We start from the raw sequence: 13,786 nt of genomic DNA, 5'->3' as shown, positions 1-13,786 counted from the left end.
AACAAAAGCAGAACAAAACAAAACAAAAACAGAATGTGATCAAATATGATCAGGCTGGTTTATAGATCAGTGCCACACACTAGATTTTGGGTGTATTTTGGTCTGTTAAAAGAAAGTCCCTCCCAAAATTTTAAAGAAAGAAAAACTTACATATGTACAAAAATAAGGGTTGATATGATGAAGGGATGGAATATGACTGTAAAGATGGAAATTATAAAAAATTTTAAAAAAGGATTTGATAAGTTGTTTGAAAAAAGGAAGAAGAGGATTAAAAAAAAAAAGAAAAAAGGGAGAGAATGTGATCAGGCAGGGGAGTAGAAAAAAACCATACACTAGAGATTTAGAGTATATTTTGATCTGTTAGAAGAAACTATCTCAAGATTTTAAAGAGAGAACAACTTATATATATATGCCAAAAATACGGGTAACTACTATGAAGGGATAGAATATGACTTTAAAAATGAAAAATAAAAATGTTTTTTTTTTTAAAAAAGGGATTGATAAGATGTTGGTTGAAAAAGGGAAAAAGAAAAATTCAAAAAAAAAGAAAAAAAGAAAAAAGAAAAAAAGACAGTTAAAAAAAAATAATTAACTTTGAAAGACTACAGAATCGTGGTAAAAAAGCCATGAATTTTATGCGCAGTATTCCCCTAGCGCTGGAGTTCTGCCGTTCTCACTGATCGGTAAACCTGGTCTTGGCTGGCTGTTCTCGCTGATCTTCTGGGGGAGGGGCCTGTTGCCGTGGTTCCCAAATGTCTCTGCCGGAGGCGGAACTGCCCCGCCCTTGCCCGGTCCGGGCTAAGTAATCTGCTCGGGTTTGCTCTCGGGAGCTTTTGTTCCCTGCAAGCTTTCCATACAGCTTTGGAGGTGGAGAGTGAAAATGGCGGCCTCCCAGTCTCTGCCCCGGAGGAGCCGAGAACTCGGGGTCCCGCTCCTCAGTGCGCCCCCAGAGAAAAGCAGTCAGTCACTCCCGTCTCCCTGGTCTCCCGCCGCACTCCGTGCTCACCCGGCCTGTGACTGTGCATTTCCGTCTCTGGCACCCGACTCCCGGTGGAGTCTCCAAACCCAGCAGATCCCCGCGGTGCGCTCCCGCACCTCTCCTCCCGGGGGAAGAAGGTGAGTCTCCCCGGATCTGCCGCTTGTTGGGTCCCTGATGGAGGAGCAGTGGCCCGACTGTGCCGCGGATCACGGTCTATGACAACCCCGAGCTGAGAGCCCGCGCCTGGGCTCCGTCTCTGCAGCCGGCTTCCCTGCTCCGATACCTGGGAGCTCTGCCGCACTCAGGCACCCCCGGTCTTTCTCTGACCCCGAGGGTCCTGAGACCACACTGTCCCGCGAGGGTTCCACCCCCCACTTAGCCACCAGAGTGACGTCCCTCAGCGGAGCCGACTTCTAAAAGTTCCGATTTTGTGCTCCGTGGCTCTATCACTTGCCAGAAGCGGCCGACGGAGGCCCCTCCCCCGCCGTCTATCCTCCCGAATAACGCCTCGGATTCACTTCTCCGCACGTCCTACCTTCCAGAAAGTGGTCGCTTTTCTGTTCAGAGAGTTGTTGCTATTCTTTTCTTCGATCTCCTGTTGAGTTTGTAGGTGTTCAGAATGGTTTGATCCCTATCCAGCTGAATTCCTGAGAGGAGACGAAATCCAGGTCTCCTACTCCTCCGCCATCTTGCTCCGCCCCTGTTCACATATATTTTTAACAAATCCCTGTTCCCAGTGTCTGGGGTCCCCCATTATATTAAACCTAAATGAGAAAAAAACCAATCATACCATATTAAAGTGTTCAAAACCACTGCTCTTGTTTAAATTTATGGGTAGGCAACCATTTCACAAGATTTATTTTCTAAATATATAGGTAAAAATTTATAAGATTGGCAGGAGATGGATGAAAGAAATAATATCAGAAATTTATGCTATTCGATGAATGGGAGAAAATGGTCCACATTTATTGGTTGCGCTGTACTAAATGGATGAGCTGTGCTGTTTTCTCTTGTAATATACTCTGCTTAAAAGATGAGTCTGTGAACAGTGAAGTAATTAGGAGTAGTTTAGGTGGTCAAATTTGCACACATTATAAGATGGTGGCTAGGGAAACCGAACAACAACAACAACAACAACAACAAACAAAACAAAGTTAACTACAGAAGGCATATATGAAACTCCATCCCCTCCCTACCCACTCTATCAGAACCAAGGTACCAAGTTCTCACGTCAGCAGTGAGTGTTCTAAAATCTGCACGTGGCTTTAATGTATATCCTTCTGTCTGTTCTGCATGGTGTACATATAACCAAGCCTGTCCCTCTGGCAAAGAGTTCTGGACTCTTGATAACCTTGATAAAAATTGAATTAAAATTTAGAATTGACTTTCTGAGAAACGAGATTCCAATAGAAAAGTTTTTTAAATTTTATTTTTCTTAATTTCAGTACAAATAATTTTGATTAATTATTATATCATTACATAAAAAGGATAAATCTGGGAAACTCATGATATTGAAATTATATGTTATAATGTAAAACTGATTTTTCTTTCTCTCTGTTAAAGTCATGAATGTGTGTATATAACGAAGTTAGAGTATACCTTTATAATCACACACCCATACATAAATATAGCAAATTTCAGTACAATTTTTCATCAATACATGGAAACAAAACCAACACATATTTTAAACAGAAAACCTCATTTGAGCACTATAACTGTTCTCTGATGCAGTTCATGGCCACCATACTAACAATTTTGGTATTACTGTTTTCCCTCAGTAACCCACATTCAAAATGATGGCTATTCATTGGAAATGGACATTCTTTATGAATAGTCTTGTAACATTAATGAATCTCTAATTATGGAATAACAATGCTTTTCTATTAAACTTCAACAAGATCAGTTCCTGACTCTGCCTTTGGTAAATAAAGATATAATAGAAACTAAGGCACTCTCCTCTCACCCTCTACTCCAATGAATAAATAAAAGGAAGCTACATTGAACAAGCTGCTTTATTTTCTACTCCTTTTTTATTCCCCTCTTGCTGTTCTGTAGACCAAGGGGAAGTAATAGAGCAATTAATCATACGATATTCCCATCCTGACAGCACCGGCCTCTTCTGACTACATTTATTGCTATACTGCCAAGCCTCTTTCTGCCACATCCTCTGGCTTGTCGTAGCTTTCCCCGTAAATCTCCATGCTATCAATTATTTAGCACAAGCAGCATTATGCATCAATTCAAGAATGATTACTTAGGTAGAGAAATCAATAAGCAGCAGGTCTATTAAAACCCAGGTAATAATGGAAGATACCAGAAAGATTATATATAATCTGCCCCGTGCTTTACGCAAAGGGTGCTATCATAAACTAGAGTTCATTTGCACCAGTAACATCATTTTAAAATTTTGTGACAGTAGAGCATAATCATCTCAATGTTCTGACTTGCTAATAGATTTTTAGAGGGGATACAAGTTGATCCACTGACAGACTTTTGAAGTTTCAGATTTTTGACCACGAGAGTAAAAGAATTATACTTTGTCATTTTCCTGGGTATGAGTTTCGGTGATTGAAACACTCTGAGGGGTCTTTTGGAGATGGCCTGCTCACTTGTAATTAAGGAGATTGCAATCTGGATAAGAATTGAAATTTGCAAAACATCTCTTTCCTATCCTCCTTCGGATAGGTCTTAATCTCCAGCAACTTCTCAATATATGGGAGAGGCATCATGAGATAGATACCTAAACCAACAGTTTTCTTCCAGGGATCATAGGGGAATACATCTTTTATGTGCCTGTTTAGAACTGTCTTTTAAGAAGCAGCCTCTAAAATGTTATTATTGCTCCTTTCTACCACTGAATGTCAGGTGTCCATCCTGGTGAGTGCATTGATTGTGGAATTTCTAGCATGACACTTAGGCAGCAATTCAGACTGCCTTGAATAGTCCCGCCAGGCAATGGAGTGGAAGGGAAGTACGGAATCATATCCAGACAACTGTAGAGGGCATATTTCATAACAGAGGCTCAGCCCCCCCACCCCTGAGATTCACATGGTTACTTATGTTCATCTTCCAGTGTTTTATGTAAACTTGAACAGAGGTTGAGGTAGCTGGCTTCATTCAGCAGTATCTTCTTAAAGAAGAAAGACTGGGTTTTAGGATGATGAGTATGTTTTGGTGTCCATTACAAAATAATGGAAAATTACGTTTATATTCTAGAACAATGGGAATCTAACACTTGAAGATGCATAATCATAAATTCCAGTATACAGTATACTGAGTGAATACACAAAGTGATTTTAGAATTTACTGTCTGGACAAGATAATCAATGATATTTCTAGCTTGCTTCTTTTAAAGTTTGTTCCAGTGGCAACCGATAATGCTTACAGCTCTATGTGCTGCCTAAATGGAACTAAACAGAGGAATTCAAGTCCTTTGCAACATAAGAAGGAAGATAATGAGTAGGTTATGTTCTCAGAGTTCTCCTTATAAGGATACCGTGTCTTTTTGAAAATAAAGTTTTGCTTATCTCCATGTTGATATGTTCAGTAAAAATAAATAGGATTTCATTTTCAAACTCTATTAAATTAAAAGTATAGTTTTTGTTTCTTTTATTCTTTCTGTAATTTCACTTATTTTTCTCTATATCAGACACTAAATCATGTTTACATGTAATAATGGCAACGAAAAAGATGAAGGCCTTTTCCTCCCACGGCAGTCTCTACAATGAAGCCATTGTTTTTTCTTCTCTAGAAATCTCAGGCATAAAAGACAATGAGTTTAAGAAATTAGGACAAATACACACACACACACATACACACACACACACACACACACACACAATACAAAATAGCAAGAAACCAACTGAACACATTCACTCTCAAAGCCCTTTTTGACTGTGGTATCAGCTCATATTCAATTTGCCTTGGTGATATCCTCACACGTAAGTTTTTTAATGATAAGATTTTTTTTTTTCCCAGAGGATTTTATTACAACCTAATAATTTAACCGGAATATAGAAAGAAAAAAAAACAGTAAAATCCGTGTGTTCTGCAGAGGCAGAGCCTGGAGGCAGTTTGAAGCGAGACACAGGGAGACAACAGAGTCAGGTCTGAGGCACTGTGACCCCTCCACAGAGTTTTCTAAATTTCCCTCAGCAAAGCAAGATTGTTTTTTTTCTCAAAACACAGCAGTGTTGAGGCGCCTGGTGGCTCAGTCGGTTAAGCGTCAGACTCTTGATGTTGGCTCAGGTCATGGTCTGAGTGTCGTCAGATCGAGCCCCGCGTCCTGGTTCTGTGCTTGGTGTGCAGCGTGCTCGAGATTCTCTCTCTCCCTCTGCACCTCCCCGCCCACTTGTGTGTTCCCGCGCTCTCTGTCTCTCTTAAAAAAACAAACACACATCAGTGCTTTTCATGTCTGTGTTCTCATTAAGGAAAGTAGTCAATAGGATCATGAAATTTTTGAAGAATGGCTACTGATAATACTTCAGACAAAAAGGAAATTCAAATGTTCTGTGCATCCAAATGAGTGCTACCATCCAGTTTTTCAAATAAAATAAAAAACAGGGTGACTTCTGCTCACAGAGGGAGTGTTATCCATGGTATAGTCAGGTTAGTCTTAGGGGAAAAAAATAGCTTTGTGCCCATAGTGTTTGGAAAAAAACAAAAACCCAAAAACAAAACCTAAAAAAAATTCTTTTAGATTTTTTCTACTCTAATAGAAAGCAAAGTAAGTCTTCACTTCTAAATTACTTATTAAAAAAAGAAAAACAGAAATATTGGTTAACAGTCTTTATATGAAACGTGGTACTAGAGGATTACTTATAACTTATTAACAGCTTCAATTTCATATTTTTCTGGAAAGAGAAAAAAAAACATAATTGCGTTCTGGTGAATATTAAGGGGCTTAGATTTTAAAGGGGACTTTAGGAAACTTCCAAAAGGTTTCTCTTTCTACACTGTCCCTTTAGTGTTCTCATTTATTATTTTGGCTGATAAAATCATTTCTGTGCAGAGGGCTCCCAAACATATTCTGTGACCAATCCACTGAGCCCCAACTTTATTTATATAGTAGCCTACTTAACAATTTCAGCTTATATTCAGAATGACCAAGTTAGGACTCATGATTTCTCGCCTCTACAGACCCCTAGTGTATTCTTCCCCAAGTCTTCCCCATTGCAACAAAGAACACCCTCAGTGGCTCTATCCAAAACATGCAGAATCCTCGCTTCCACCAAATCCTGTATCTAAGACTGGAGCAACCACGTATATTGAGTTATTTCACTTCTTTCCATTTTCACAGCTGCTGTCCTGGCCCAAACCATTTTGATTTCTTAGTACTACCGCATTCACGGTCCTGGTTGAACTGTTCTGTCTAGCTCCCTCTACAGTTCATTTCCGGTACAGCTGCCAGAATGATCTCTAAAATGCCAACACATCTACAACACTTCCCTTGGTGAAAATCCTCTGGCTCTTAATTCTATCACCTGAAAATAAGTCCATTCTTCTTACCATGGCCTTCAAGTACCTTGATTTGGTTATTTACCTTGGAATTTGTTCCCCAGGACTCTTGCCATGACCCATGAGGCTCAAACCCGCGCTTACTTTCTGTTCTTTGAACACCAAGCTCATTTCCTTTGTAGAGCTGCTGCTTTTATTTGTCCAGATGACCTTTCCTTCGACTATGTCAGGCTCTTTCTTGTCTTTTAGATCTGAAGTTAAATGGCACCTTGTCAGCAAAGCTTTACCTCACTGGCCTCTCTGTCTCCCCGTGATTCCCTGTCACATCATCAAGATTTCCATTTGCATTACTTGATCACTGTTTGAATTTATGCTTTACGTTTGAACAGGTATGTGTCTATTCACCACTACACCTTCGGTGACCAGAATGTCTGTGACACAATTATAAGATAAGAAATAGAGGATGAATAAATATTTATTAAAAATGAATAAATTTTGTTTTTAAATGTATTTTGAATCCTTTAATACGTATTCCATATGAATTCCTCTTATTATTATTATTATTTTTTGAATCTCTTACTTTGGACTTTATAGCTGCTTCCATTTATTTCCATTATAATTAGAACTTTCTGGAAAATATTTGCTGTATTTTGACATAAATTGAAGGAAAATCTGCACCACTCTTCATTCCAAAAAGCTATCTTTAAATAGTTAGCTTCCTCATACCATGCCAACTCTGTTTTTTCTAACTCTTTCAGTGTTTGCCAATATGATAGTCAAATATGTATCTCATTGCTGTTTTAATTTTTATTTATTTTGTTTCTGGTGAGTTGAACATTGCTCACAGGTTTGAGGTTATTCACATCTCTTCTGTCAATGTCTCTGGGACCATTTTTTAGTAAATTTGTTCATTTTATTCAAAATACTGGAAATAAAGAATATATATTTTAAAAATAAAACATGTCCATATTACAGAAATTCAAGCGGTCTAAATATAAATGTCTTTTTACACCATTTACATTATAAAACCTTCCAAGAAATCACATAGAACGATCTTTCTCTCTACCGCTGTGACTAACTCGTCTGCTCTACTACACCTCTTATATAGAACTTGGCCCAGTTTAACCCCAACAATCCATAAAATGGCAAGTCTGCTTTCATATAACTTCATGGCTGTTTTGGATTCAGAAGTTTTTAGATAAAGATTTTCATACAACTGAAATTTCTGTTCTATGTTATGGCAGGATAGGGAAGTAAAAATAGGAATATTATTTTGACTCTACAAATTTAAATAATTGAAAAAAACCCACAAATAATTAGATAAGACAGCTGTAGGTAAGATTGACATACCCTCTGGAGAAATCTTAACACAGATTAATAAATAAGAGTACCTGGTACGTGGTATGTAGAAAGTAGTAATACTTAAGTACATATTTCTTAGGCTAGGATACTTGGTAATAAAAAACAATCCCCAAATCTCAGTGGCTTGACACAGCAAAAATGTATCGACATAATTCCAGGAGTTCCTTGCTCCACACTGTCACTCAGGGATCCAGGCTGACTTCCAAAAGAAGCTTCAGCATCTAATAACATCACTGTCTGGGATATGTATCCTGCTAAGTGCTGCACCAAGGGAAGGCACTGTGCAGGCCTCATGCTGACCCTTTAATGCTTTGATATGGAATAGACACATGACCTCTCTACCCATAGCCCATTTAACAGAATGAGTCATTAGTCCCACTTTGTAACTGGACAGAGCAGGAAAAAGCATAGTATACCTGTACAATTTTTACCACCAGGTATAAGTAATACCATAATTATATGATTTCCAGCAGGATTAATACCCAAAAGATAGGGTTTCTATATTTTAGCAAAATACTCTCTTAGTTTCTTACTTTACCTTTGGGTGAGAGACTGAAAAATGAGATATATGATATAGGTATGTGCAATTTTTAAAAGTTTTGCTGGAACTCTATTATCCAGAAACAATTGCATAAATGATCAGTTATTGTCAAATGGAAGGATTTTTCCTTTGGCTTATCCTGTTTAATTTTAATCAACAATGTAGATAAGTGCTGACATATATTATCTACTGATAAAAAATTTGTTTAAAAATTGAGAATTTATGGATATTACTTCAGTGACTTCTGGAAGAAAAATTAGTATTTTATGCATCAAATTATAGTTTGATCTCATGTATATTTTACCCTCCAAATAGATGATTTACATGTTAATATCTTACTTTGTTCTGGTATTCTGCTAATTAGAGAATTGAACATTATTCTATTTATTTTTTAATCCTTTGCAATTTTTATAATTATTTATGGATGACTTTTTATTGGGCCTGTAAAAGTCACTATACATTCCATTTTATATTTCCACATGATGAGTTGATATTACTAATGACTTCTTTCAGAGTAAAAATATATAACTGATAGAGTATTTCTCAGTGAATTAAAATGTAAAGTTTAACAACTGTGGGTACGTGTTCTGAGTTATATTTATATGTTCCACACATTTTAAATGATTTGAGTATTTCTTTGAAGGTATTTCATTGATAGATTATTCATTGCCTTCTTGCTTCTTCTTCTGATCTCTTTATTGTACAACTTTCAAATTATACCTAACAATTCAAATGCCTGTACCTTCCATAGATGCCCTCATACATGTACCATTGCTCTGCGACCAAAGAAGGCAATGCAATTGTTCTTAATTAAATAGACCTTTGTCTGAAAAAGGAGAAATAAATCAGTTATAAATGTTTTAAGAGAAATGGTGAAGGATACAGCAAAGCCAGAAAAGGAGAGATTTGTCATGAGAAATGCTGATAAGAGATGGCGTCGAGCAGTGTCAAAGGCTGTTTTGGATGTCGGCTAGCTTGAACAAAAGGGCAAGACCTCCTGAAACCAGAATAAGAGCACTTGATTTCCCCAGAGATGAAGGTAGATGAAAGTAAATAGATAATTTTATGTCTTAGGTATTTAGAGGAGCAAGGATGAATTAAGTTGATGAAGAGGAAAATAAAGGGCAAAAGCCAGAGCACACTGGCAATTTGAATTTCGTAAGTTGTAGTTGTAACTTACATAACTATAATGTGTCAAGCCAATATTTACTTACAGTGTAATATTTTTACTTTTTCTAACAAACTTCTGGTATCAGTGTGTATGTATAAAAAAGGGGCAGGAGGGTGGAAGGGAATGAGGGACGGGAAAGGAGAGGAGAAGAGTAGAAGGTGAAGAGAGAGAGAGAGAGAGAGAGAGATTGAGATTGATTCATTCATTGATATCTTCTGAATATCCCAGTTTGGACTTTGGTCTCCACTTTGGGATGAAAAGCCCAATGACATAATAATTGTTATTTTATTTAATCTTTGTTCCCTAGAAACATGACTAATTCCAAGAAACAAACAAGTAAACTGCATGTTTGGAAATGTGTTCCTTGAAGCCCAATATCCTCTTGGTGATTATGTGTATGGTTCAAGATTTTCTGGAAAACAACTTTTTTTTTTTTTTTTTAAAGAAACCTGCGGAAACAGTGTGAAATCACACTATTTTGATATATGTCTCTAAGGGTTAAGTTGGATGATTATTTCCTCATAATAACTAGTCTGTACATTAGTTTCCCATACATACGTTATTGCTGTCAGCAATTTAGCTTTGAGTATGACTAGTTGTATCAAAGTCTTCTAGCTCAGAAATATAGAATTGATGGCTCTTTCTTCATTTTTTAATTCTTACAATCACATCTTCATTTGAAAATTCTTTAGGACTCACCCCTCACTCTCATTTCCAAGTGATATATTCAATATTTATGTTTACACCTACCTTTGGAAGTGCTCTTGGATCTTTTCAGTTCATTTTTACTTCCATTACTCTTGCTAATATTTCCTTAGTATAGTTAGAGATTACTGTCCCCCAAAGAATTTATCAATACAAGATCCCACTATTTCTGTTACAGGTGAGAATATGATTTTAGATCTTGATACCATCCTTATGATCCAGCCATTGAAACCTTTAAGAGTACCAGTTTTCTCATTAAACATTACAGAGAATTGGAGTGAATGTCTGATATCCTATTCAGCATTCACACACTGTGATACTCTGATATTATTGTTTACCAAATTAAGCTTGAACTATATTTTTCAAGTTTTCTTCAAATTTGCCCATCTTAAATTTCCAATCTCATTTCCACTATTGCCCAACATATATTTTCAACTCTAGTTAAACTAGTCACCTTATATAACCAAACTCCATGTTTATCTATGTTGAGTTGACTTTGACAATATTAGGACCTCTGACAGAATGCTTCCATCTTATCTCCAAATTTCCCTACCCATCAAAGTCCAGAAAAGAATTTGCATTGGCTAGTTTCTACTGTATTAAAATCTACCTCCTTTTCTTCTCACAGAAAATCTCTTGCTTTCCATTCCATATTGCTATCTCTAATTTTTTTTTTTGGAATTCTGAGCTAAACCATATACTTTGGAAATTACATTTATGCTTTATGTATCTTTCCTAAGTACTTACTTATTTGTAAATTGAAATAGCATTCTGGTTTCCTAACCTTACATCTTCTCCTCATATATTTTCAAATTTTTAATTATTGATATTTTCCATATATGGGGGTCTTTGGATGCACTTCTACTTTAAAATGTGGTTCACTCTGAACTGTAAGGATTCCTTCAGTTTTGTGACCATGTTTTAAGACATCAATTTGTTTATCATTTTTTTGCATTTTTTCCCCCAGTCAGATGCTATCTAATTGCTCTTTTGCAGAATCTTCTATTCTGCCTCTAAATAATTAAATCTTTTTACTGTGATCATCAAAATGCAGTGGGCTCATTTAGAAAATAATATTCAAATTAAACAGAAAAATGTTGAAAATCACTTGAAATTCCATCTTTAAATATAACTTCTCTTTTCATTATATTGAAAACTCTTCTAAACATGCTTTTTATAGATGACTCAAAACATTTATGTGCATTTCTGTGTGTGTATGTGCGTGTATATGAAAGAAGAGAGAGATCTATCAAATGCAGATATATGGCTGTGTATCTGGTTATTTTAAGTCAATAACATGACCTTTCCTTCTCAAGAGTTTTTAATGATTACAACAGTAAATGGATGGATGCACCTGAATTTATTTAACAAGCTACTATGGAATGGATTGGTTGTTTCTCAAATTTTTAGTGTTATAAACAATGCTGCAATGAATGATTATGTACCCATATCTTTGTATATTTTTAATTTTTTTCCTTATAAAAGTAAGGAAGGTGGGTTTGATGGGTGGATTTGGGGGGTCAACAAAAATTCCAGCTAAAATAAGACTACATAATCAGGACTGCTTTATTCTGCTTTCTCACACAATGGCATTTTGAGATTCTGCTATCTTTCCATATGGAGACATGCTATAATAAAAAAGTATAAAATTCTTAACTGTACTCATAATGTATCTTTAAAGAAGACACAATATTTTGAGGTCTTAATGAGTTGCATTTGGTATGACATTTATGAATGCTCATGCTTACATCTATGTATGTATGTATGAAGAGGATCTATGTTATGTAATGATGATCATTGTAGTTTAACTCCATTAGGCACAACTACTGTGATATACCAGGCAATATTGTAAACATTTTTTTATTCTACAAATATGGCAATGGAGAAACATAGTAATAATTTACCTGGAGTTGTGATTATTACATTGTATTACTACATTTCTACCAGTTACTAAAATCTCACAATTAAAATCCTTGTGTACAGAGGAAATCAGCTATCAAAATAAAAATGACTTTTGATCAGCCTTCCACAAATGAAGCAGAATCTGCTTCAGTCCTGTGTTATGGAAAGCCATTAACCTGTTGCTCTTCTGAAGATGCAAATTTTTATTTCTAGAAAAATAGTAAAGAAAGCAGATTATCAGATACCAAAAAAAAAAAAGCAAAAAGAAAATTTTTGATAGGGAAAAATAGCAAAATTGGTATGGAAATACAATGGTGATATAAACAAGATAAATAATAACATGGTTCTACCATCAGTCCCAGGCTTTGCTTTAAGGAATATTTACCATGAGTCATCATTTCTTCTCTGTAGAATGCTTTAAAATGCATATTCTAAATTGGAAAAAATGCTGAAATCTATGAGTTTACCTGCTTTAATATCTGCTGCTTCATTTAACTTAATTTTAAGTTTGTCCTCTGTAAGTGAAATTGATCAAATTTAAGCACATCGGCACTTATTAATTATCTTGTGATGATAGTAACTAATAAACACATCATTAATGAGCCAACTCTGTTGGGTGAAAGAAAACAGTGATCTTGACAAATCCTTTATAAGGAATTCTAGATATCATGTCAACTTCCTCATGTTCTAACTGAAGTATCACTCAATAACTATTTATTTTTTATTATTACATACTAATCATGCCTTCATCCTTCATTATTTTCTCAAACAAGGAAAAAACATAACTTCATGGGAGTGTAAGCATTCCCATAACTGAAAAGGCCCATGGCTCTTTTCTTATTAATGGAAAAGAATTAATTGCTATCAGTTAGTTTAATATGTTGAATTTAGCTAGAAAAGTCTCATTATACCTTAATGTTGTGACAAGAAACAGTTCCCACTATGTATCATATCTTTTTCCATTACAAAATTGACTACATAATTAGAGATATTACACTTGGTGAGAAATGATATACTTAAAATATTCTGTGAGGTTTTTTGAAGAGAAATAACTGTGCAAATAGATTTAAAAAAATAATACATCAATTTGTACCAAGGAAAACATGATAAAAAAGCTTTTTTATTATCTATCTATACATCTATCTATGTATTATATCTATATAAACCATACTTTACTGTAGTTCTTCACTGGCCTTGTGCAGCCTAATTGTCTGACAAATCACTGCTATTAAATAAAATTAAAACAGGATGAGATCCAGACGATCTTAAAGCTTCATTAAATTACACATTCACATTTGATATAAAAAGAAGCAAATGTAGAGAGGCTTTATTTATTTATTTATTTTTAAATTACTAAGGGTGGAAGAGATCCAGCGTTAGATGAGAGAAGAAATAAATTTAAATTTCTCTGTATAACAAGAAAACAGATATACACATAGAATATATAATTGAATGCATTGACCTCTCCTCTGTCTTTTTAAGTGTCAAAGTCTGTCCTTAACCTCTGCTTCCAAGGCTCTTTTTAAAACTGTTTTTTGTCTCTAAGTCCATGAGTATTCTCGAACAGCCCCAAACCTTTACCTGACAATATAGAAATGGAGATGTAAGATCAAAAGCATGAATTTTACATTTCTAATTCTGTACTTTGGAATTGGTTAAAAAAAAATTC

General features: G+C 35.6%; 1 long non-coding RNA gene across 3 annotated transcripts in view; it reads left to right on the top strand.

The window, feature by feature from the left end:
• The window catches only part of LOC144380151 (uncharacterized), a 691,469-nt gene that overhangs the window by 52,366 nt on the left and 625,317 nt on the right, over positions 1-13,786 (top strand). The window contains exon 2 of one of the 3 annotated variants that reach the window (XR_013443972.1): positions 6,686-6,825. The exons of the other annotated variants lie outside the window; for them this stretch is intronic. This is a non-coding gene — a long non-coding RNA (uncharacterized LOC144380151). The remainder of the gene's footprint in view (positions 1-6,685; positions 6,826-13,786) is intronic. 3 annotated transcript variants of the gene reach the window in all.

This window comes from Halichoerus grypus, chromosome 14 (genome assembly GCF_964656455.1).
Source record: "Halichoerus grypus chromosome 14, mHalGry1.hap1.1, whole genome shotgun sequence".
Lineage (NCBI taxonomy): Eukaryota > Metazoa > Chordata > Mammalia > Carnivora > Phocidae > Halichoerus > Halichoerus grypus.
This window is presented reverse-complemented; position numbering and strand designations above follow the sequence as displayed.